The sequence below is a fragment of the Zalophus californianus genome, chromosome 8 (assembly GCF_009762305.2).
Source record: "Zalophus californianus isolate mZalCal1 chromosome 8, mZalCal1.pri.v2, whole genome shotgun sequence".
In the NCBI taxonomy this organism is placed as follows: Eukaryota; Metazoa; Chordata; class Mammalia; order Carnivora; family Otariidae; genus Zalophus; species Zalophus californianus.
In genome coordinates, this window is record NC_045602.1 from 69,847,931 (window position 1) to 69,867,334 (window position 19,404).

The 19,404-nt window shown below is 35.6% G+C and overlaps 1 protein-coding gene across 1 annotated transcript in view; it reads left to right on the top strand.

Annotated features, from left to right (window-relative positions):
* Positions 1–19,404, top strand: part of NRXN1 (neurexin 1) — a 1,127,542-nt gene that overhangs the window by 75,021 nt on the left and 1,033,117 nt on the right.

Genomic DNA, 19,404 nt, shown 5'->3' on the forward strand with positions numbered 1-19,404 from the left:
TCTACTACAAAAACAAATCTTTGAATTGGCCTCTTTCTTTTTCCTTTCTAAAAAGTTCTCCACTGTTCCCAGGGGATATTGTAAATCAGCTATAAGCCACCAGGACTTCAGGGTCAGGATGATCGTTTAAGTTACCAACTGTTTTAAATGTCATTCAAAATTTGGTTTTGCTTTGTGTGGGAAAGAATCAGAAAAAAGTAATTCACACAAGGACTCAATACTTACATAATTTGAAATCATGTTTTTTTTCTCCTAGATTAAAGAAAGCATAAAAATCTTTTAGTCTTTAGTATTTAAAAATTCGACCTAAATTATCCCACAAGTTTTGTGCATACGATAAAGCAACAGTAAAAGGCTGTCACTTATTGATCACTAATGTTATGCCAGGCATATTGCAAACATACATTTTGCCAGGGTTTTTCACATTATTGGCTTTATTGACCTTTTGTGTTGAGCAATTTTTTTGTTGTGGGGGCCATTCTGTGCATTGCATCATGTTTAGCAGCGTCCTTGACCTCTACCCACTAGATCCCAGTATCGTTCCCACCCAGTTATGAGAATCAAATGCCCTGTGGGGCATAATCATCCTTGACTGAGAACTTGATAACCTCACCACAACTTTCAGGTAGGTATAATTATAATTCCCCTTTTATATATAAAACAATATTGAAGCTGAGAGAGATTAAATACTTGCTCAAAGACACATAACTAAGAAGTGCCAGAGCCAAATTTGAAAGAGGGTTTATCTTGATGTCTGCATGCAATATCTTGATCACCAAATTGTCCTACTGAATTCATATTTTTGGTCACACAGTAGGGGTTTAAACAAGGGCACAGATTTTGAGAGCAATGTATTGCACAAAGCAGCAGTGATGATTACTCCGATATTCCAAGCTCAGATGACATTTTAGCTAACATTTAAACCCCACATACCCCCAATTACGTCTTTCATGTCATTCTTTTTGTTTCATATTAAAGGATAGCCAGGGTACCATGGCAGAAGTGTGGACTCTGGAATCAGAATGCTTGTATTTCAATCCAGACTGTTGCTTTTTAGCTGCGTGATTTGGGGAAAGAGAACTGGTCTTTCTGTACCTTTGTGTCCCCACAAAGAGTTTGAGCAAGGATGGGAAGAGTTATCATATGTAAAGCATTTAGAACAGTAAATGGAACACAGGCTCTGTAAATGTTAAATCTCAGTTTTAAAATCTAATTTGTTTTAGGCCCATCACCCTCATCAATGTTACTAGAAGCACATATCAGCTTTGCTTCACTGTGAGCACTAGCTAAACATTTTCTCTAATGCTTGAAGAGGATCTGAGTTTCTGGGGTAGAGACAGCCACTCTTTCTTTAACACTGTTTTCCTACAGGTATGTCTCTTGTGTTTTGCTAACCCAGCCTTTGTTGGACAGTTCTCTCTGGAAACTTTGGCCCTGCTGCGTAATTTGATGCTACTGAACTGTCTGAGAAAGCTACAGATTTCTTTTTTTTTTTAAGATTTTATTCATTTATTTGAGAGAGAGAGAGAGAGAGAGAGAGAAGCAGCATGAGAGGGGAGAAGGTCAGAGGGAGAAGCAGGCTCCCCGCTGAGCTGGGAGCCTGATGTGGGACTCGATCCCAGGACTCTGGGATCATGACCTGAGCCGAAGGCAGATGCTTAATGACTGAGCCACCCAGGCGCCCCTATCTCTCTTTTTCTAGTAGCATATAGCACCTGGCATAGCGTCTTTTATATAGTTGTGTTAGATTAATATGTGCTAATTGATTGGCCAAAAACAGTGATATGGAAATTGATGTGTTTTGCTCAGAAAGTATGGGAGATGTTGACCTAGTCTTCCTTCAGTTGCTCTTGTTCTACAGCCAACAGACAGGTCTATGTACGATCATCTGACATAGCTTTAGGGAACTTTTGAGAGGCTTTCAAACATGGTTTATTAATAAAATTCACTTTTAACCTGGCATATCTGCAACCTCACTTTTTAAAAAACCTACTTAAAAATTTTCCTCTTAAAGAAGGAACAGAATGCCTAAATAGATGACCACATTAAATGCTGTGCAACCACCACTCACTTCTCTGTAATTACTCTTTGAACTGCACTGAAGGGCTGTAACTGTCCACTGCTGATGGCAGTCAGGCCTGAGCTTTGCCTCTCCTGGTTTTAGTTTACAGACAGTTTGGTGAACTGTGGTTTTCACCCTCCTCATAACATCTCTGGTGTATAATTACTTGCAGCCTTCACTTTATATTTTTTATTGTATGAGTAGTGATTCAGGTCTGTTTTGGATTAAAATGCTACTTTCCTAATGAGACCATTGTGTGTGTGTGTGTGTGTGTGTGTGTATGTGTGTGTGTGTGTGTGTGTGTGAGAGAGAGAGAGAGAGAGAGAGAGAGAGAATGAAAGCAATCCCCCCCACCCCCTGCCACACACCTGGCGGCTCCTCTTTGTTCTCCTTCCCCAGCTGTCTTTCCTCACCTGCTGCACCCTACATGTGAGTGCCGCTTGAGTCAGTCTTCATGGCTAAGTCTGTTTATCTCCCATCTGAAAGTAGTGCACACTCACCCCTTCAGGCAGTCAGGTGTCATCATCAAGTCTCTCATTTTGCTTTGTTTGTTTTCCCAGTGAATCCTGGTTTTGGAAACTAAGGACTTTTCTTGGTTGAGGAAGGTCCTATTGAGTGCCCAGTTTACAGAAACTCCATCTCTTTCTTGGTTCCCGGTTTATGAATAACTGACATTCAACCTTGAATCCCAAGCCTTTTGACCAAAACCCCTTTTGCCCAAGGTCATTGCTGCTTTCCTGTCTGATTCTCTGTGTTTCTGAAATTCTGGCCAATGTGTATTACTGTATTCCCTTTATTATCTCTCTGCCCATCCATGTTTTCTTCCCAGCACTGCTGGACCTTGAGTTGAGTATTTACTCCATTTTCAAGTGCATCTGTCCGTCCCTCAATTCCTGGATGTCTGTCACCTGCTCCATAAGCTGCTGAATCATCTCTGTGTCACACTTTTAGTGGGTAGCATTTGCACGAACTGAAGTTTGCCCTGCAAGCAAACTTGTGAACTGAGTGTTGGCAGTAATATGTACTCAGCTTGCGAATGGAGGTTTCCACAGCGTGGTCCATATAACCCCATTCCTTCAGAAGAATTGCCTAAGTAGCTTTAAAATAATTATATTAAATTGGAATTGAGCTTTGGTTTTTGACTTCCATTTAGAAAAAGAAAATATATAAGCATAATATAGTGAGCATGTGAATAAGATTTGATGGTATATTATTTCTACATATGGTATATATCATTTCTCCTCAGGAGGAGGAATAAATGGTTAAATTTATTAAAATGGATGAATACTTTAGGCCTCTGGGTGTCATTTAAAAAAAATGTTGATTTTGTGTGACTGTATGTAGGGGAGTGTGGGCTAGGGAGTTCCTAAATGAAGTATGTAGAAGGATAGATCCAAATATTAAAAGTTGTTTTTAATCAATTAATGTGTATATTTTGTCTCCAAGGTGGGACTTCTTATCTTTGAAAAATATGTATTTTATGTTTAACCTACATAAAATATCCCATGTAATGACAAAGGGTAAGACTCAGATTTGTCTGTTGAATGCAGATGTAAGACTTACTTGTCTTGGGGTGCCTGGGTGGCCCAGTTGGTCAAGCATCCGACTCTTGATTTTGCCTCAGATCATGATCTCAGGGTCTTGAGATCAAGCCCTGCATGGGGCTCTGTGCTGAGTGTGGAGCCTGTTTAAGATTCTCTCTCTCCCTCTCCCTTGCCCTCTCTACCCCCTTAAAAAAAAAGGCTTGTCTTATTGCAATAGCTTTTTTTTTCCTATTTCAGTTTTTAGAATTCACGTGATATGTGATGTAATTGGTGTGGTCCAATCACATATAAAGTATTTAGACCATTTGCTTCCAACACTGTAAGCACAGCTCCTAAATTAGTGAACTGGAAATGAGCTAGCCTTGACCACTTATAGTCTACATAATTTGCTCAGTACTTCTGAAATATCATATTGTAACAACCTCATAAGGTTTCTCATTGCTCTCTCTTAGGAAACTAAGACTCAAACACTTTGAGGAATTTCCTTAAGGTTATAATAAAAAATCGCTGAATCAGGATTTGAACTCTGTTCAACAGACCTGGTGTCCACAGTGGATCCATGCTTACCCTAGTCTACATTCTGTTGGGAAGAGGAAATGAATAATTAAAGGAAAGTTAAAGCCTTTCTCAATCTTCCATCTACCTGCCCTGTTCTTGCCAGTTAACAGTGTTCATCTCTCTCAGTACTTCTCTCCTCCATTATTGACCATTTATGGATGACACTCTGTGTAAAGCACTCTGTTGGGCACATGATTGAGCACCAAGAAGCATAAGAGATTGTTCTCTCCTGGCAGCCTCCTTTTGGTTGATGGGTCAAAATTATCCCAATACAGATGATTAATAAAAATAGCAGAGTATGTCAAGTGGGAGGGTGGAGGTAAAGCTCACTGTGATCTGGCATAGATGAAGCAAGGCGGAAGATGATTCAGAATAGAAAAAGCAGGAGTTACTTTGGAGAAATGATCTGGGGCCAGATTGGATGGCCTGGCCTGATGCTGATCTGTTATCTCCTAACAGGCACTTTGAAACATGCTCCTGTACACTTATCAGAGGTGCTTGTTCTCCTTTTATTTTTAAAAATATTTTTCATAGTTTAATAGTTTAACTTTTTAATAGTTTGTTTCAACTAAAATAGTTTATTTTTTATTTACTTACCATCTCTCACTTCTGAAATAAGAAGTTGATGTGTCATAGGCCATGTCTGACTTGTTCACCTCTCTATCTCTAACACCTGCAGCTGTCCCAGCATGTGGCAGGTTCATAATAAAAATCTGGTGACTTAGATAAAAGCATTCTTCATTTGCTTTCTGATTACTAAAACAGCTCATATTAAAGAGTTTTATATTGTTGAATGCTGTTTTCAATAAATTATCTGGGTCTACTATTACAAACATGGAAGAATTATTAGGTTTATCATTTTGTTGTAGGATTTATATGTGTGAGAAGATAGAACTTTTACTAGGATCTCAGTTTCAGTACTTCTTATAAAACATATTTACATAGGCCCTGTTTTACTTTCTTAAATTACAATTCATAAATAAGATAATCTAGTAAGATAAGAGATGACATAGTTTATATACCACATAATTTAAAAAATCAATATAATTCCATATTGTTAATATAAAGATGAAATATAAGGAAAGCTATTTTTATAAAATTCTATGTATCTTAATGTGCAAATATTCAGGCATATAAATAATAGAACTCATACAAGCTAGCTGCTTTTGCCTAAATGTAGAAGCTCCATGACTATGAAGCCACATTTGCACACTAATTTTTTGAAATGGTGAACAACTCTTCATAAATTCTCAAACCAAATAAGTTTCATGCTTCTGCAGGTTTTCATAATGGTTGCATTCTGGAAACAAAAACGAAAACAAACCCATAAAAGGAAAAACAAGCAACCACAATAACAAAAATCCAGTGAAAGTGTGCAAAAAAATACTTGGTGTTTATTTGCTTAAAATTAGATTCTGGGCTTCAATAATTATAAACAGGTTATTCATTCAGATATGTAGTAGGGTGTTTTAAAGCTGCATGGGATGTACCAATTGTCCCTTGCATTGTACGACATCTAGTATCTCTAACCCCTGCCTACTGTCAGCACAATCCCCATTCTACGTGAGTATCTACACACACACACACACACACACACACACACACACACACACACACACACACACACACACACACGCAGTCACAAATTTAAAAGATTTGTGCCTGTGGGGTAGTATTACCCCCTTTGAAAACCTTTGCTGTAAACAAATAAAGGGGTAGGCAAAATTTATTTCTCTCTTCCCCTCATCTGAGGTACAAATTTCTCCCCTCAATCAGATCTATTACCACTGACACTGGTTGCCGTTAGTCGCTCTTTCATCCCATCCCTTTTCAGCCCTCCCGTTGTCCTCAAGATGTATCTCCGGGGACATATCCTGGGCTTTGAGCCTATGCTTTCTCAACCCTTATTATAAGCTGCTGTCATTGAGTAGTTTAATAAAATCTGGTAAATTAACTCCCAGTGTACTACCGTTGACATATAGTGACTTAAATTTTAACTTGAAAAAAATGTGTGTTTTATGTATGTGTGTGTGTGTGTGTGTGTGTGTATGTATGTGTGTATATGTGTAAGTGTGTGTGTGTGTATTTTTTTTTACTTAGGTCAGAACTAAGACATCCTGTTTAAACTTCAGACTTCTACCATGTATCTGTGAAAGAAGAATTTAGTTTTGCTGGCTTTCCAAAGCTATTACATGCTTTTGCTAACCACCTATTTTATTATTTTTTTATTATGTTAATCACCATACATTACATCATTAGTTTTTGATGTAGTGTTCCATGATTCATTGTTTGTGTATAACACCCAGTGCCCCATGCAGTACGCGCCCTCTTTAATACCCGTCACCAGGCTAACCCATCCCCCCACCTCTCTCCCCTCTAGAACCCTCAGTTTGTTTCTCAGAGGCCATAGTCTGTCATAGTTCGTCTCCCCCTCCAATTTCCCCCCTTCATTTTTCCCTTCCTGCTATCTTCTTCTTCTTCTTTTTTTTAACGTATAATGTATTATTTGTTGCTAACCACCAATTATAAACCAGAACTGTCAGGTTATTTAATATCTTGGAGATTCAGATTTTTCAGCTATAAAATGGAAATGATAATTAAAGTTAAAGTCATTATGTCTGTGATCATTAAACAACATGTCCTCTGTGTAACATTGTTAGCATAAACCTAAGCACACAGTTGATGTTTGTGCTTATTATTACCAAAAAGTCTTTGCCTTTCACCTTCCTATAGATCTGTGGTTCCCAGTTAAGAGTGATTTGGGTGGGGGGCAGGGAGGTTTCTACTGATAATTAGTGGCTGATGCCAGGAAGACTACTTAACATCCTAAAATTCATAGGACAGTCCCCTACAAGAATGAAAGATCCAGCCCAAACTGTCAATAGCACTGAAGGTGAGAAAACCCTGCTATAGATACATAGCATGTAGTCTTCAATTTATTGTTAATATTTGGTTTTCATCTGCTTTCTTTTATTCTTGAAGAGAAAAAGCTCATGAACTCAGATTCTCTGAGTTATTTCTACAGTGAAAGCCAGCCTGAATTGCCACATATGTATTCTGAGAAATGAATGAGAACAAGGTATATAATTTCACACGCTTATAAATATTTATCTTTTAATTTTTATTGCTATTTTAAGACCCATTCATTTTCATTTTCCCTTCTTTATAGCTTTCCTGTTTGAATTATTTATGAAGCTAATATCTTGTCACATTTTAGAAAATTTGTAGACCAGAAAAGAAGGATAAATCCAGCCACTTTCTCCCACTACTTTGGGAAAGGAAAGAGTGAGTGGGAAAGTGTTGGAAGCGTTTATAGGTTGCTCTGAACATTAGGCCAGGTGGTGGTTCCAGTATTGTTAGTCTGCTTAGCACATAAGAAACTAGTGTTTCCATGCATGCTCTTGTTTTAAGGAATTTCCGCTGCCCTTATTTATATATAAGGTAGCAATTGAATTGTGCTTTTTCCAGAATCTTCTTTGTACATCCTCACTTCAAAGAGAAATAGGTGAGACAGACATAAGTGATAGTAGGAAAAGCCTGTTTGTGGCTCTGGATTCACTCATCTGTGGAACTGTCTGACCTGTGAAATGCAAGGTTAGCAAATGTTGACGCATGGCAAGTGCTGGCTGTGCAAGTAAAAGCTCTCTGGGGAAGTTTTTATTTGGAGCTCCCAATTTTTCCAAGATATCAGAAGATTCTTTCCTTGCAGAAACAATGAGAAGCTCTTAGGAGAATGAAGGCCTGAGTAGAAATGCAACCACACCATGTCTCATGCTCTGAAATGTGTTCCCACTGGAGAACATTGCAGGATGTCTGGATTGCAGCAGGAAGAAGGGGAGAGTGAGAATGACTTTTTTAATCTGGAGACAGCCTGGAATTATCAGATGAGAATTGTGGACTTCTCTATGCCTTGCGTTCCCCAGTTTGATTTTTTTTTTTATGTGGAACTATATTAATAATGGTTTTTTTTTAAGGATATGTTTCAGTATGAGTATGTGTAAACTGTTCAGCCAAGTCTATTTCTTGATGTTATTTTCTGACCCTTGGAAACATCAGAATTGAAATGAAAGGTAAGTGACTAAATTAGACACATTTAAAACCAAATACACTTTCATCCTGTTTATTTAACTGAATCCCTATTTCAACTCAGTATCATGTGTTTGAATAGTGAATTTTTTCCTTTTCATTTGAGCCCCATATGTTATTTTGGAAATGAGAATATATAATAAAATGCATTTATATCATTTTAACAAATTGGTAAGATAGTGATAATAACCAGGTGTTTTCAGGTTTCTTCTCATGTCCTGCTTGCACAGTCCTAGGCACAAATCTGCTTATTAACAAACACTGGACCAATTAAGTGTATATTCCCTTGGTGTATAAAACAGACTTAGCCTTTTTCCTTTGCTGCCTGGTTGTCACTCTCTGCAGCAAGTTTTCTTGGTGAACCCTAACAGCAGATCTAAAATTGGTGGGTAAGCCATTTTGAATTCATGGAAAAACCTGTTCAGTAAATTTACAGTGTTCTTGGAATTCTTCAGGAGAAGGGTGTCTTCTTCATTGTCCCTAATTGTAAATTATCTCTTAATTCTTATAAAAATAGAACTCTGAATCTATAATTCAGCTGGGTGTCTTGACCATGAAACACAGACAGAAAGCAACTGTGTTCCATCAGCAACTGCCACAGAGAGAGTTGTCTTTGGTGTGGCTGCTCTATAGTTCAAAAAGAGTTGTTAATTTTCATTATTACATTAGAGGCCTGAGGAACAATATGTATCAGGTGCCCCCTCAATCATCAGAATTCTTAATTGAGTGAATTCTAAACCAGTGAGACAGACTTCAGTAAATAAGTCCAGAGCAACCAGTGAACCTCAGAAGAGCAAACAGAATTTAGACAATACTAACCTATCAGTATTTTTAATTTTGATTCTCATTGTTTTATTTCCTGGCATTGCATTTAATACACTTGTACAAAATTATTAGTCATCTGTTGGGTTTTAGCCCCATAATTGAAGAAAGAGCACTTACTATCATTTTAAAATACTTTTAATTATAATTGTGTTCCTTGCACAATTTAGTTGAAGTGTGTTTTTCATGATTTAATTTGTCATCTGGCTATTTCATTTATAAAAGGTATCTAGTTATTAGTAACAATTAGCACATATAAACATTTAGAAATAATACCAGATTTAGTTTTGTGAAATTTGGAATCTCTAAATTGCCATGGAAGTCTTTATTAATTCTTCCATAATAGTTAATAGTCATATATGATGGTTTTAAAGCTTTGTCAATATTAAAAAGTTAAGAGGTACATACATTAATGGATAAAATAAAACAAAAATCACCCCAGGAAATCATTTTAAGTGCTTAGAGACAAAGACTTTTTCACGGAAGGAAGATGTGGTGTGTGCACCATATACGTTATAAGCATGTTCTGAGAAGTGTGTTTTGAAAGACTAATACATTTTAAAATAAAATGAGTAATTTTCCAGCATTACCTGAAAAAGAATTTTTAACTTACTTTGAGATAAGTCAGTGTTTCATAAATGGCAAAGGAATATGCATGGAACCATGCAATCATTCTGAATAAAGGAAGTTAATACTTTGCTGAAAGCGTAACCTATCGGATTGATACTGAGAGTGATAAAAAACATTTTTTCCCTTTTTACTAGTACGAAAAAAATAACTTAGGAAGTGCACTGTTAAGTAGATATTATACCCATAGATTTCACTAGAAATGGGGGGAACCTTCATAGCCTCTGTATGAGTGGCTCTATTTGAATGTGTACGTTTTCCTAAGCATTTGATGGAGGATTGTTCTATTGCTTTGTGAAAGAATTTTATGACATTGAATTTGTATTGATGGTTTTTAATCCTTCAAAGTACTAAGATAGACTCTGCAATATAATCTAAGCACTATAATAAGTTTATTCCGCCTAGTGTCTCTGGATCATGGATGGATTTATTATCTTATCCAGCACAAAGTACCTTAGTTCTCCATTACTGTGCATGGGCAAACAGTAGTTATGATGTTGAAATGAGTAACTGTAATAACAGATTATCATTTTGCTTGTTTCAGTTCTCTTGAATTATTGGATATTCAGTTTCAGAAAGTATTTCTAAATTATTCAATAAAAATGATTTATAAATAATACTACTTGTATATTTGAGCTAAAGTAGTTGATATCTTTCTTTGATTGATCTTTTCATTTACTCATTCACCAAATATTTGTTGAGTTCCCTCTGTATGGCAGGGGTTGTACTAGATACTAGAAATAGGATATCTTGAGGGGTTTTTTTTCCTAGATAGAAATTGGTTTTGGTTAATTTATTTGTTTAATTTCAGAAGTCAGCTCCAGCTTCTAGTATCAAATTGATGTTAGACAAAAATGTGTAGCTTTGTTGTAGAAGAAAATTTTGGTCTCAAAGGAAAGAAAAATTGGGAAATTAAAGACTGATCATAACTTGGATATCACTGTCCAGTAAGGGTTTGCCAGAAGAACAGAACTGCCTTTTTTAATTAAATAGTCTGTGAAAAAGCCTCCAGAAGAAATCCTATAAGTAGGAAGTCATGTATAGGAAACTGATGAACTATGCAATTTTTTTCATCCCTTTCTTCCTGTTGGACAGCTTAAGCAACATTCAGCAAAATCAAGAATGATTTGGATTTTATTTATTTATTTATTAAAGATTTTATTTATTTGACAGAGAGAGGCACAGTGAGAGAGGGAACACAAGCAGGGGTAGTGAGAGAGGGAGAAGCAGGCTTCCCGCTGAGCAGGGAGCCCGATGTGGGGCTCGATCCCAGGATCCTGGGATTATGACCTGAGCCACAGGCCGTTGCTTAATGACTGAGCCACCCAGGCACCCAAGAATTATTTGGATTTTAATGGATTTCAGTGCCTTCAGCACAAAGTTCTTTAAGTCTCTATCACTTGATATTATCTTAGTGGATAGTGTTTGTTATTAACTTTCAAAGTTCAAATCAGAGGTATTTGATGTTTGCAATTTATTTTCCATCCCCCCTTTTCAAGTATACTGAGGTGAGTGTAATTTTCATACTGCTTAGGTTCTCTTACAGATTTGTTTGGTCTCCACTTGATTGCTATAAATAAAAATCCCAAAGTAATGCCACACTGATGGAATGTAAGTAAATGGCTAAGTGATTGTCCTTACCCTCATACTGTCAGATGTGAGAATAGTGGGGCAGTTTCCCCACACCCAGGGTGAAGGAATGTCATAGTTCAAAATAATTTCTATGACAGCTTTTCCCAATGTTTATTCTGGAGAACTGTGTTAATAGGCTTCAGCAACAAAATACATAATTTCTATAGAAACACATCTTGAAATACTAGGCTGGGCAAAGGTACACAGGGTTTTATTTATCGTAGGACATCTCAGCATCTTCACTGTGCAATCAATCACACAGTGTGAATCTCTGACAGAGGAGTGTAAGTGTTCCAGACTTATTTGTCAAGGACTCCTTGACAAGTATCTTTTTAATACTAATGTTCACAGCGTAACAATATGCTCATGTTTATAATGTCATATGCACTGTTTCCAAATATATTGGTCAAGGACTTGAAAAACATCTGTTATGAGGAAAGTACCTTGGGGCTGATTTTAGGAAGTGTTGCCATGGTGGCAGTCTATAGGCTCCTAAGTCTACCTGATCTTTCTCAAATTGTACAATTCTAGACCAGCTCTGAGTGAGTTTTATGTAATTTGTACCTGCTGCGATTCTCCTAGAGTAGATGTGACTTCCAGGGGTCTTGAAACAGAGCTGAAAAGAACAACAATCAATAACAACAACAATAATAATGGTGATGATAATGATTCACAAATATATAGCATTTTTTTTTTCAAAATGCTTTCAGATTGTGAGTCTCTTTAGTTTTATAACAAACTTTTGGTACATTCAGCTGGTCATGTTTTTTTTTCTTCTAATTTATGTTTCAGAAAATAACGTAGAAAGATTCAGAAGTTTGTCGTTTTCATGTCAGGTTTATACTCCCTTGTCCTTAGCTGTTGTATAAATAATGCTTTTCTAAGATAATACTTTACATTGTACTAGCTGAGAGTTAAGATCTAAGTCAGGGGTCAGAAAACTGTGATTCAGGGTTAGGCAAATTATGACCTATAATCATATAGACCATTGGGCTAAATCTGGCCCAATGTTTGTTTTATTTATTTTATTTTAAGTAAAGTTTGGTTGGAACACAGTAATACACATTTGTTTATGTGTTGTTTGTGACTGTTTTCACACTACATTGGCAGAGTTGAGTGTTTGCAGCAGAGACCATATGGCCTGAAAATCCTAAAATATTCACTATCTGGCCCATTTTAGAAAAGTTTGCCCACTGCACATCCAGATCATGGCCTGAACTAGAGGCTGTATGTAGATGTTAGTATGCCATTTATATTGTACTCTGTTTATAACATCTGATGGTTAGCAGAAAACATGGAGGTAGTTCCCCCCAAAAAGAAACCTACATTTGTACTGTTAGTGTAAATGACACTCAGTTGTTAATTTACACACATCCCTATGCATTAATTACGGGTTTTAGCGCACTGCAGTGCTAGCTGAGCCTGCGTCCTTCCTTCATGCATAGGGTTATTTAATTATTGCTGCTAGAGGCTTTAATCAAGTCCTTCTCATAGAAAACAAACAAATGATTAGCCTTTACATTGCAGGCATAAACAGGAATTTGACTCATGAATTTCCTAATTATACTACAGCATTTTGAAAATCAGTTGGCATTCAAATTCTTGCTGTTACTGTGTACAATTTCCTTTTGCAAGACAGAAGTATAGGATAAAAAATTGTTGTTAAATATGTTAGGATTAAAGTTAGGTTTAATTTAAATATTTTTTCCTTACTTACTCATAAAAATGATTAAATTGAAGTAGGGGAGTAATTAGGTGTCAGCTATATATCAGCTACATGCTACACATTTTATATGACTCTGACTAATTTATTCTTACATTAATGCTATGAGGTAGGCTTTATTATTTTCATTTTAAATAGGAAATTGAGGCTCAGGTTGTGAAATGACATGCCCAGTGCCACATGAGAGAGTCGTTTGTGATGGGGCTGGTTAGGACTCCCAATCTCTGGGCCTGGCTGTGGGTTCATTCCACATTGATATGGTGCCTCAGACACAAGTCCAAGGCCCATTCTCCATGACTTCTGAACCAGTGCCTAAAATGGATCAGCTCTTCCCATTTTTTTTTTTAATTTCCAAGATGTGCTTTTAGTTGTGCATAACAATTGGCAAGTAAAATTCACATCCCACTTTTATAGCAGTAGATTATCCTGCTTTATCTTTTAGCTATGTGAAAAATCAATTGTGAAATAAGATCTATGAGTTTCTTTTTAATTCTGTCTAAACAAAAACAATCAAGTTCTGCTTATTTTGAGTGCTAAAGCCAATTTTGATTTTACCAGAGATACGTGGTTCATAATTTCTCCTTTCCACTTCCTTATATCATTTTTCAGGAGTCAAATGCCAAAAGGTCTTCCACAAGTAAAATTTCTTCTTATGTAATTGTCTTTAAGGAGTTCTTTGGAAGAATAAGGACATGTACCTATAGGAAATTATTTCCTTTTCTGTACTATTTTCTAACATGTTCTTAGTGTCTTTGCAGCATATATTACTTTGTAAGAGTTATTTCACAATCCATTCTTCATCACTCTGTGTGGAAGACTGGTCTCAGCCAGACCATGAGCCTTCTTTTATTTTCCTAGAGCTGCCCTGAAGTCCTCACAGACAGGAATTTTTATTGAGATGATTGCTTCTCAAAGACAGTGGGATATTTCCTAAGACGTGATGCTCTTACTTACATGGTAGAGGTTACTCTTGGTTAGAGTCATAATCCAATCCTAGGTTTTAAAGAACATTCCCACTGTTGCAGAAGATTCTATTGGACAGCCCTGTTTTAGAAAGTAGCGTAGAAATGTTCTAGACTGTATATCTAGTTGCTAATGACATTTATGTATTAGTAGCTTATCCACTCGAGGATCTCACTTTTTCATGTGTAAAATGTAAAACAAAAACAAACCAACCAAACAGAAACAATTATATGGGCACTCCATCTGTACTTGATGCAGACAAATTTTAAATTTTTTACTTGCAAATTTTGATAGACATGTCTTCAGATGCTCTTTTTTTTGGTAGAAGCCTTAGTTGGTTATTCTTTATCATTTTTTCAAAACTTTCAATACAGGAATCTGTTAGAAAATTAGAATTCTAGTTTCTTATTTAAAATTCATGTAAAAAGAAAAAATAGTCAATTTGGATTATTTTAAGGAGTTTAAGAAGTATGCAACTTTGATCTGATTTGTTAACAACTTTGGTTGTTATTGATATCATTCCTTTTGGAGTTTTACTCATAGTTGTGACTCTGAGGCCAATTAACCAAGGTTTTATCATGTGTTACAAAAGTGGACCTTTGGTTTGATTTTTTAATCAGTTAAACAACAGAATATTCATTCCAGTTTTAAAACTCTAAAACTCTAGATTTCAAAATACCATTGCACTTTGGGATCATTGTTTGTAAAAAGATAAATTCAGTCAGAATTTCAGGGGCTATAAATGGGATTAAACTATAAATAGGAAATAATTACATTTCTTAGTGTGTTATGTTTTAAGATAGGCCTTGGATAGTAATGTCTTCACAGGAAAGTCACTTAAAAATTAAGTTGAGTACTATATGATTCTACACAATGGATGATTCAGTGATTTCTGCCAAGTTAACTACAGTATGTAAAAGCATTCTAATCAACATACATCCCATTGGAACCAGATGTTTATCACACTTACCAGACTAGCATCCCTGAAGGTAGTATTTAGAAATGACTAAAGACAACTTTAAATTATATATTTCTCATATACATAATTGATGTAGTTACTTTGAATAGTTTTAAGTGGATGGAGCATTTAGTTTAGTAACTACACATAAAGTACCATGATGGCCAATTTAAGTGAAACCTGAGGTAATTGTTTTGACCAATGCAGAGAATGCTATTTTAAATGCTCTCTTTCTGATTTTGTAAAGCTTTCAAGGCAAAATTGGTAGAAAAACTAAAATTTATTTGAGACCATCTTAAAATGTCACTAGTCTAACCATGCTAAAGATTCACATTCTATCCAATACAAATATGTGAGCTTAACACATGTCATTATAATTAATAAATTGTATAATTTATTAAAATTATGAAAAATTTTAATTCCTACAATTTCATAGAATTATTTTAATTAAGAATATTTATTTTTGTTGATATGTCACTGAAGTATATAATGAAACATTATATTACATGCAGGAAACAATACTAGGATTTCAGAGAAGGTGATTTTTTTAAAAAATGAAGCTCCATAATAAGCTATTATTTTAGTGGCTATTATTTTTGTTTTATATTATATGCTTCCTACAAATATGGTAGGGTACATGTGATTAATTTGATAAACCTCCATAATATAGAAGAAAGAGCATATAATTTGGGGTCAGAAGAGCTGATTTATACTATTTATTCCTTCAGTTTTCATTTATTCCCTCATGTTTATTGAGTGTTTACACTGTGCCAGGCACTGTGCTAAGAACTATGTATAAAGTGATAAGAAAACAGATATTATGTATGCCCCATTGGATTTTGTTACTTTCTTAACTGACTCTGGCCACATCATTTTGATAACTAATAAGATTACACACATGGTTTTGTGAATTTAAGTGATGGTTGTTCTGTTCCACAGCATTGCCATCATCTTCTTCATTGTCAGATCAACTTAAGAAACAACAGTCCAAAGAGGAATCAGTTTGGAAATGTCCAATTAGTGAATCTTGAACTGCCTCAGAATAATATTTTAATAGGAACTAATACTAAAATTCTTTGATTTACCTTACCCAAATAAAAATGTTTCTAGTTGTTAAAGTTCTTTACTTCCAATGTGAGAGTATAGTAACTAAATTCGACCTATTGTGGCAAGTAAATCTTGCCTGTGACAAAAAACTTAATCATCTTCATCCCACATTGCTAGTTTCATAGAAGCTAAGCAGGAAATTAAGATCGGAAATTAATTACTCATTAAACACATTTATTAAGCAACTCTTACATGTACACACCAGGCTAGCAGCTGAACAAAGGAAGAGGAAGAGAAAAGGCACTGCTCTTAAGCAGCCAACAGTTTGTATAAGGAAGCATTAATTATAATAATGTCATGGCTAACATCATTAAATGGGTATTATCTATACATGAAATACTTTACAGTCTGTCATTATTGAATCAGTGGTTTTGCATTATTTTACTGCAATGAGCCACCGCCTCTCTACGGAACAAGTTAAACGTTTAGCACATGGGTAAATTAAAGAAATGTTCTAAAAAAATTGTATCTAGATTCCTAAAGCTGATTTGTGATGGGAGAGCCTAAAAAGGATCCTAACTGCAGGCTCACTGTCCTTTCCATTTCCTTCTTTAGGGAGAATGAGAAGAAACATTGAAGAATCGCATATTGTCAGGAAATGCCTAGATTCTCTAAGGATTTCTACTTTCTTAGGGATTCAGTGTACTAGTTGTCTCTGACAATTCATTCAAATCATTTTTCCTCTCATTTTGTGAATATTCATATTTATAAACTTTAAAGTAGTTGATTTCATTATTTATATTGATAGATTCATGTATAATTAAGTTTATTCTCTTGACCTCCATTCCGAATAGTTCCCAAACTACTCTAGGAGAAGCATATTAATTTAAAAAAAAGATGGAGTCATCTCTTCAGTATTTTAATTTTTTTTTCTTAGAGAGAGAGGTGGGGGGGCAGAGGGAGAGAGAATCTGAAGCAGGCTCCATGCCCAGTGTGGAGCCCGGTGTGGGGCTCGATCTCACACCCTGAGATTGTGACCTGGGCCAAAATCAAGAGTCGGATGCTTAACCAACTAACTGGGCCACCCAGGCGCCCCTAGTCAGTACTTAAAAAAAATAGTGGCTCTTCTACTCTTTTTCCATCATGTTTTCCCCATAGGTTGAGCATTACTTACAACATTGCACATTTTGAACGTAATTTACTTCAGACAGCTGTAAGGTATACACATCCTAAGCTACTAGGTACTGCCATGATCTACAGTTGCTAGCAGCTATTAGCCATTCCACATACTGTACATATGGTGCAACTAGTTTTTTTTTTTCTTATTTACTGAGGTAATATCAGAAATCTATTAAGTTTTTGTGTCCTATTATTTTATGTACCAGTGAGTTTTCTCTAGTAATGCAAGATCTAAAATAGTACTGCCTTAGTTGAGGCTGCTATAACAAAGTATCATCCACTGGATGGCTTATAAAAAAACAGAAATTTAGGGCGCCTGGGTGGCTCCGTCATTAAGTGTCTGCCTTCGGCTCAGGTCATGATCCCAGGGTCCTGGGATCAAGTCCCACATCGGGCTCCCTGCTGGGCGGGAAGTCTGCTTCTCCCTCTCCCACTCCCCCTGCTTGTGTTCCCTCTCTCGCTATGTCTCTCTCTGTCAAATAAACAAATAAAATCTTTAAAAAAAAATTTATTTCTCTCAGTTCTGGAGAATGCAAATCTGAGATCAGGGTACCAGAATAGTCAAGGACTGGTGAGAGCCCTCTTCCAGGTTGAAGGCTGTGGACTTCTTATTGTATCTTTATATGGTGGCGAGCAGAGAGGGGAAGCAAGCTCTCTCAGGACTCATAAGGGCACTGATGTCATTCATGAGGGCTCCACTCTGATAAGCTCATGTAACCCTAATTACCTCCCAAAGGCTCCACCTCCTAATATTATCATACTGAGAAGTAGGGTTTCAACATAAGAATTTTGGGGGGATATAAACATTCAGTCCATAGTAAGTACTGAATCAGGATCTGCCTCTGGTTTTGCAATATATATTTTCTTCTTTGAAAATAAGATAAATATATGGTTATATCGCATAATCTCTTTCAAGCCATTCTAATATCTGGGTTGGACTAAGATGTGAGATGACCTCAGTAATCTATAGAAATCAGCTGTCCTTCTCAATACTTAGTTCGCTTACCAAACAACAGCTTTTTGGGATACCTAGATTGTTATTTATTAAGGTGTATAGTGAATATTATAAATACTTTTTTGTTTTTATTCTTATATTGCCTCATTTCCCTTACCTTGTAAAAGTAGAGTTTGGATGTCCCTAACCAATAATGAAAAATGACACTTTTTGATAATAAGGTGGACAGTGTTCAACTTTAAGAGCAGGCCTACATTTTTTTAAATACTGAAAGTAGACTTTCTAGGTCTACTCAATTTTTTATTGTGCATCGTACTCATTTTTATATGACATGTTAGTTCATCATTTCATCTCCAAAATTTTTCCCACTTTTTTTTTCTTTTACTACTCTACAGTTAATGCTTCCATATTCAGAGTTATTTTTCTATTTGTCCTATTCATAGTTTCTATTTGCTTACTCAGTGACGCATTGGTTATCATGTAATAGCCCCTTAACAGGATCTTGGACTTTTATAGAATTAACGAGAAGTTTGAGCTGCTCTTTTTATTCTTTTATATTTCTTTCCTGTTGTATTTCACTGTTATAGAAATGTTGATCCCAAACTTTATTTGCCCATTTGTTTTATTTTCCCATAGGGTATTATTCAGTAAGAGGCCTATTTTATAGAAAGAGAAATCTTTGACTTATTAAATGTAAGAGAACTTATTATATGGGATTGTGGGATGGAGGGTACTTTTTACTAATCTAAAAACTGCTGTTGCTATTAAACTATCATATAGTTTACACATAAAGTCTATGATAAATAATATTAAATGACCTATGGGAGAATACTGAGAGAAGTGGGGAGGAATCAAGAGAAAAGTTATTTGATTACTTGTTTAATTTCACTTAAAAATCAAAACATATTTAGCATTTTTTCATTATCTGTGAGGCTTAAGAAAAAGGACTTATGATGAAAAGAGTAATAATTATCCAGAGCTTATATTATCGAAAGACATATTAGCGTTAGAGTTATTTCTCAACTTTTGTTTTTATTTTAAAGTTAAAATGGAACTATCATATAGTTCTCAGTGTACAAATTCAGTGACCATATCTAATATCAGTTTAGGTGTCCCTTTAAAAATATCATTATGAATTTAAATTGTTTCCTTTTATAAACAAAAATAGCAACATATTTATCATGTAACAGCTTTATATTAAAATATATTACCAGAGAAGTGATAACTTATTTAAAACCCTTAACAATA